General features: G+C 53.8%; 1 protein-coding gene across 8 annotated transcripts in view; it reads right to left on the bottom strand.

The window, feature by feature from the left end:
• The window catches only part of BICRA (BRD4 interacting chromatin remodeling complex associated protein), a 64657-nt gene that overhangs the window by 52994 nt on the left and 4238 nt on the right, over window positions 1-7425 (bottom strand). The window contains exon 1 of one of the 8 annotated variants that reach the window (XM_081807201.1): window positions 467-2608. The exons of the other annotated variants lie outside the window; for them this stretch is intronic. The gene's annotated coding sequence lies outside the window, so the exon portion shown is untranslated. Of the gene's footprint in view, window positions 1-466; window positions 2609-7425 lie in introns of those variants that run through there. 8 annotated transcript variants of the gene reach the window in all.

The raw sequence follows: 7425 nt of genomic DNA, 5'->3' as shown, positions 1-7425 counted from the left end.
CTGGGATGTGGAGTCAAGTGTGTGGTTCTCTGGGGAAAGGCCTGACTGGCCTCTGAACAGGTTCTCAAAAGGACCTAAACCTCCTTCTCCCAGATTGAGAACAACCACATGCTCTTAGGACCTCGGCCCCCAAAAAATAAAAGGTGACTCTCCCAGGCAGGAAGGCTCGCCCCCAGCCACCAGCTGGCAACACTGTGGGCCACCCCGCACCCCACCCCAGGCCACCTCTGCTCCTGTCCCCAAGCAGCCCCATGCTGGCCCCCGGAACTCCTTCCCAACTGCACATCTTTCTTCTGCCTTCACACCCTGCTCCTCACCTCCTGACCTTTGAGAAAAGCTCACTCCTGAGCCCCACCCAGTACCACCCCACCTCCTGCTCTTCTAGAATCTTCTTTCACTCCTTTCCTTTTCTCTCCTGAGGCTCTAAGCCTGCTCAGCTCCTAAAAAACCGATCCAATGTGCTCACCTCACGATCCACGTAAAGGTCGCCTGGCCCTCACTGCTTCAGTAAACCCTGATTACAGGCTTATTCTGAGTCAGGTCCTGGGGATGATCCTAACACGGAAACAAGCTCAGTGAAGGAAGTGGGATGCGGTTGTCAAGGAAGGCTTCCTGGAGGAGCAGGTATATAAGCAGAGGCCTGCTGGAGACAGGAAGGAGTTGGGGAAGAGCACTGCAGGTAGAGGGCACAGCAAGGGCAAAGGTCTAGAGAGGCAGGAAAGAGCTTGGGGCACTGAGAAGGCAAGGTGAAAGAGGTCGGGGAAATCCAGGCCACCAGACTAGGGTTTTGTCAGAAGAGGAGACTTACCGGAGGGCACTAGGGAGCCGAAGAGTGTAGTAAGATTTTATTTTTCTTAAAGGTCTGGCTGCCAAGAGCTCTCGTCTTCCTGTCTTCCTTCCTCCCTTCCTTCCTTCCTTCCTTCCATCCATCTATCCATCCATCCATGATGCCATCCTTCCCCTTCCTGTAGCTCCTCACCGTATTCCAGTCTGGCTCCTGCCCCTACCTACTTCTCAGACCCAGGAAGCCCCCCTCAAGTACATTTAAGCTAAGACCTTTCTAGAAGCTCTCTCTCTTTGCTCCTGAGACAGGGACGGTGCCTGATTCCAACCCTCCTCTCCCTCTGTTTTGGCCACAGAAGTTCTGCCAACACATGGTTTGAGCTGATTCTGGACTCTCTCCTGTCCTCTCCCTGGGGAACCTTCCCCATCCCTGGGATTGATCACTCAGTGTCACCATCTCTCACTCGTGACCCTGACAGCTCATCCATTCTGCATCTCTCACCCCTCTGCGTCCCTCCACCACCCACGAGAGTGTTAGAGCCTCACTGTCTGGGATTTGTGCTCCTCAAACTATAGATGCCTCTACCCGTCTCAAGAAGGGGCACCTGCATCTATCCAGTTGCTCAGGCTGGTGAACCTTTGTGCAAAACATCCCAACATCTACCAACCACTGTGCCTTCTCTCTGCTGGGAATGGCCTTGAGCCCAAAGCCTGCCCCCAGAAACCCCCTCCTCCAGGAAGCCTGGCCTGATGCCTCCTCCTGACCTCCCCCAGCTCAGCAGGCATCCCCGAGATACGGATCTCACCTTGCAGGGAGGATGGGTGTGTTTGTGGCTTCCCTCCCTCCCCTGTTCCCGAGGGCAGAGCTCTGGGGCCAGGCACACAGGTGACCCACTGTGTGGGTCTGAGTTAATCGGAGGCATGTACCTGGATTTAAACCTTTGCTCTGCCAGCGGCTAGCTGTGTGACCTTGGACAAGTCACTTCACTTCTTGCTGCCTGTGTGACAGGGAAGTGGTGGCAAGCCAGGGGTCTAGCCCTGGGGAGAATTTTAAGCCACGATGATGGCCCCAGATGGCGCACCGCAGCAGGAGAAGGAACAGATCTCATGGGCAAGGAGCAACATGGGTGGCGGCTGAAGAGCAGGCCCAGAAGTTGGCTCAGTGTGCCCCTGACACATGGGGATAATGCTCCCCTGCTTCCGAAAGGTCTAAACGAAACAGGACTGTGGAAGGGGGGCGAGCTCAGGCAAGGGCAAAGGGCTGGCCACAGTTCTGATGTGCCCCACAGGCTTGATTCCCACTGGCGAGCATGCAGGGATCGCGGACTAGGCATTGGGGAGGCGGCGACGGCAGGATAGACAATGTCCATGGAAGGAGGGTCCAGTGTGGCTGGAAGACCCATGGCTCCCTGTCCCAGGTGAGGTGCCTGCACGCTGGGGCCCTGGGATGGGCACTTTTCACAAACACCTCTGTTGATCTGGAAGCAGGTACGTCACTGTTTTGAGAAACAGCATAGGGATTCCAAACACAGGCTCTGTACTCTCCTCTCTCTACCCCTGTGATATGCCCACCATTCAGTCAGTCAGTCACTCAACAAACATCGGGGCTCAACTGCATGCCAGGAGTTGAGAACACGGAGCACACTGTTTCTGTCCTACTGCAGTTTAGAGTCTAGTGAGAAAACCAGGCCTGAAGAAGAGCTCACAGAAGACCTACTACATCCCAAGGGGGCCACGGGGGGCCAGGCAGTGAACTGGGGCCTGGGCAGGGTAGCCAGGTGAGAGATGTTTGGAGGCTGAGACATCCTGGGGAAGGGGGTCTCTCTCTGCTGAGAGAAAAGGAGGTAAAAACCTTCCCATGCACTCCTGCTCCATGAGAAAAGAGAAGGCCTTCCGGATGCCCACGATACAGCTGAAGCTTAAAATGATGCCGCTGAGCCAGAGATGCTCAACTCAAAGGACCACACACTGTAATAGTCTGTACAATTGGAGAAGGGGCCACGTGGATCCACCTCGACTGACAAAGAGGACCAGCGCCGCCGAGCAGCTGTGGGCAGGGAAGGGCAACAAGGGGACTTCTGGGCCGTGACGTGAACGTTCTGGATCTTGATGGGGGTGTGGGTGACACAGGTGGCCACGTTTGCCAAGACTCATCAAGATGCACACTTCGACTCCGCACTTGATCGCATGTAAATTATCCTTCACTGACAGGACGGGGGGACGTCATGCACACGTATGTACGACTCTTTCCCACGAACACAACAGGGAGGTCACTGGGCACATTCTGGGGAGAAGTCGGGCCAGTGTGGCAAGAGTTTGGCAGGAGAGGGTTAAGAGCTACGAACCCCCCTCACCCAGCCTGGGGGGGTGGGGGCTCCATGTTCGAGGATGCCTGAGGTCCTACAAAGGACAGGAGGGAGGTGTCAGGGCAGTAAAATGTCACAACCCCTCGGTGAGGCAGGAGCTGTAGGCACCTGCCTGCCCAGCACCACACAGGGGACAAGAGGTAGCACCCATCCTTTGGAGAGGGGGCTCCTGGGAGCTACAACCTGCAGGTGTCCTGGGGGGGATGGGCCACCCTTTGCCTCCAGGTTGCAAAGCACTAGAGGCTCCCCCCCAGGGCCCCAGGGGTCATGAATGAGGATCTGGCAGCCACAGACAGACATTCTCCTCTCTCTCTGCTTCCAAGGCTGCCAGGCTGGGGCCTAGGGGACCCAGGCTGGGAAAAGGGGGGGTCACCTAGAAGTCAGCAGCCCCCTGCAGCCCCTCCAAGCATAAGAAGCACTTGGAAGGGGAAGTACAGAGGGATGGAGTGGCCAAGAGGAGGGGACAGAGGCGGCTGAACCTGGCCGGGGCTCCAGGGACCCTTCCTTTTACCCTCTTACCCCTACAAAGAACATCTGGTTACACACAGTCCAAGTACACACAGAATAATTAACAAAAGCGACAATGACCACCACCGGCTGCCGAGCACCTCCTCGGAGCCAGGCAATTGTAGAATGCTTTTCCACGCGCGACTTACAAAAGGGATGCAAAGGCTCTCAGAGGAAGCGTCTCTTATTATTCCTGTGCCCCTGGTTCTCCAACCTGGGTTTAGAGAACGGAAATAACTTGCCCCAAGTCATAAGATTAGAAGGGCAGCAAGAGGATGCAAACCAGGGCAGCCGACCCAGTTACCCTCACCTCCGGGATCATCCTGTCCATCACCCTGCACTGGCCCAACTTCTCCGACTCGCCCGTTACGGGGACAATTTCTGCACCAAACAGCAGAACCGAGGCCACACTGTACATATCCAGGGGTAAATCCCAAACCTGTGTAATCGGAAAGAGCCCCCAGGGTCCAAGGCCCGGGGTGGCCAAGACAGGGACCTCACCAAGATCCCAAAGAAGGGAACACAGAGAAAAGACAATCTGGCCAAAGCCCACTCCCCACCACCTCAGTTTCCCCAACCTGGGAAATGGGCTTCATGTCTCCTCCCTCACAGAACAGGACAGATCCTGGAGATGGTGAAACCGATTCTGGACCCCAGAAATAGCAATACCATTAGTAATATAATTGAAATGATATAACATCTGGAATTTGCTTAAAAGTATCTAGCAGAAGAGAACAAAAAAAAAGTGCAGAGTAGGGGGTGGGGTAACAGAAAAAAAAAAAGATCAGCAGAAATCTGTTGAAGCTGGTGATGGGCACAGAGGGGCTGATTATGCTATTCTCTCAACGCTCGATGGGTGCTTTAAAATCTCCATGCTAGGGGCGCCTGGGTGGCTCAGTCGTTGGGCGTCTGTCTTCGGCTCAGGTCATTATCCCAGGGTCCTGGGACTGAGTCCCTCATCGGGCTCTCCGCTCGGCGGGAGGCCTGCTTCTCCCTCTCCCACTCCCCTTGCTTGTGTTCCCTCTCTCGCTGTGTCTCTCTGTCAAATGAATAAAATCTTAAAAAAAAAAAAAAAAACATACATATATATATATATAAAATCTCCACGCTGGGGTGCCTGGGTGGCTCAGTTGGTTGGGCGGCCAACTCTTGATTTCTGCTCAGGTCATGATCTCAGGGTCACGGGATCAAGCTCTGCATCGGGGGGTCGGTGTTCAGCGAGGAATCTGCTTGAGATTCTCTCTCCCTCTGCCCCTTCCCCCTGCCTCACTCTCTCTCTCTCAAATAAATAAACAAATCTTTAAAATGCCAATATTAAAAAAAAAATTTAAAAATAAATAAATAAATAAATAAAATGCCAATATTGATTGCCCACGGTTTAGGGGGAAGACAGTACGGACCTGGGTATCAGATCCCACAGGAGACTTTACTACTTTTCTTAATCACCATCATCATCATCATCACCACATTTTTTTTTTAAGCAGGCTCCATACCCAGTGTGGAACTTGAACTCATGACCCAGAGATCAAGAGTCATATGCTCTACCAGCTGAGCCAGCCTGGAGCCCCCAGGGCTAACATTTTTTGAGCACCTGCCATGTGCCAGGCATTGTGTTCGGCACTGAACGTCCGTGAGAAGCCGGAGGTGGTCTTTCAGTTGGGGAAACTGAGGCACAGGGTGGGGAAGCCCTGTCTGTTCCCAGGGTCACACCGCCACGCCTCATGCCAGAGCAGTGCCCTCTGCTGCCATGCGGCTTACTATGCCAACACTGTTCCCCATGTGCCTTTGGGGAAGACAAGGAAGACCTTTCAGAGTGCAGAAGTCAGCATGGGTCCCACGGCAGAACAGTAATCACAGTGAATATAAGGGCAACATCCGTTGCTAGTTTCCGAAAGCCTACTGCAGGCCCAGCTCGGGACAGCGATGCCCCATTCAGCCCTCACAGCAGACCCTACAAGGGGAGCCATCGTGGGCCCATTTTACAGATAAGGAAACTGAGACCCAAAAGAGGGATCATTTGGCCTGGGTCACACTACAATTAAGTGGAAAAGCAAGCCTTCCCTCCCCTGCCTGCCAATTAGGGTTCACAGCCAAGAATCTGGCAGGTCCCGGCCCCAGGGGAAAGAACTGCCAAAGAAGGACAGCTAACACCGCCAATAATCGATAAGGCTATCTATGCACTTTATGGGTGTTAGATAATCCTCGAGACCTTCCAAAAGTTGGCACTGAGATGAACCCATTTAGTAGAGGAGAAAACGGAGGCCCAGAACCAGCAAGCTCCTTGCCTGCCGCCATTTGACCAGCAAGAGGCGGAGCAAGGGTTCCAACCCACAGACAGTTGGCTTCCCAGAGCTTGGGCCCTTGACCTCCATACCAAGTGGCAAGGACACAACGCAGGCCACGGGCAGAAAGGAAGATGCCAGGAGGTCACAAGAGGCAAAGACACCAGAGCAGGAGAGGAATGACTTCTTCCAAGCACATCTGCAAAGGTACCTCCGAGGAGCAACTAAATGACAAATCGCAGACTCTTGATCAGGGATCCCACTTCTAGGAGTACATCCCACAGGCATACCTAATTCCCAATGACCCGGGAATGCCGCCTTCCAGCACTGTGCATTGGGAAACGCTTCTGCACGCGTGTTAAGTACACGAGGATTCACCCACACCACAGAGTAGCACACAGCCAAGAAAAAGAGGGAGGAAATCCTCCCTCTGCAGTGCAACACAGTCTCCCAGGGAAAGAAAGTGAAAAAAAGCAATGTGCAGTGCAATGAGGAGGGCATGTGAAAGAAACATTCTTTTTAGGATTTTACTTATTTGACACTGAGAGACAGAGAGAGAGCATGAGCGGAGAGAGAGGGAGAAGGAGGCTCCCCGCAGGGCAGGGAGCCCGATGAGGGGCGCGATCCCAGGACCCTGGCATCATGACCTGAGCCAAAGGCAGCCGCTTAACGACTGAGCCACCCAGGTGCCCCAAACCAATATTCTTAAAGAAAAACACACCGTTATAGAAGTGAGTGCACAGAACATCAGGACTGGGGAGCTGCCTCAGGGCGGGTGGGGGGGGGGCTGAGGGGCCAGGGGCACCGGCGGGGGAGGGGGAGGAGGGAAAGACTTACCATGTTTGGTATTTTGAATGTCTCATGTGCATGTACCACTTAGGGAGAAAACAAAAACAAAAAAAACCACCAGACAGAAAGAAGCTGCTTCCTCCTTGGAGCCCTCACAGACCACCCAGACAGAACTGCTTGAATCCCACAGCAGCAAACCCAGCCCTGGAGACAACACTTGCCTCCAGTCTCCTCCTGGACTGGGTCCCTGGCACACAGTAGGCCCTCAAGGAAGCTTTAGGAATAAAAGTGCCCTCCGCTGCCAACAGATTCCATGCTACCACGAATGCACAAACTCTGGCACAAAAGTAATTGTCACCAAATGAGAAATGTCTTAGAAAATGCTCTCTCCGCTGGGGGACTCTTGCATGTCACCGAGACACAAAGCCCTTAGTCGATGGGGACAAAACTCTAATGCCTGGCACTCCAGGCAGGGGAGGACTCAGAAGGAACAAGGAGGGAGGGAATCCTTGGGGACAATTCAACCAAACATTTCCCATGTGTCTCTGGGGTGAAGCATCCTACTCTGGGCAGCCAACTCCGGCAGCCCCTCCATGTTCCAACAGGGGGGACAAAACTCAGATGTGACAAGGGGATTAGTAGGGAACAAATCATTCTGATGGGGGGGGTGTACATCACGGATGTAGCTCAGGTCACTT

The sequence above is a fragment of the Leptonychotes weddellii genome, chromosome 16, assembly GCF_054177405.1.
Source record: "Leptonychotes weddellii isolate Sample4059 chromosome 16, ASM5417740v2, whole genome shotgun sequence".
Taxonomy (NCBI): domain Eukaryota; kingdom Metazoa; phylum Chordata; class Mammalia; order Carnivora; family Phocidae; genus Leptonychotes; species Leptonychotes weddellii.
Note: the sequence above shows the minus strand (reverse complement) of the source record. Positions and strands in the feature narration are given on the sequence as shown.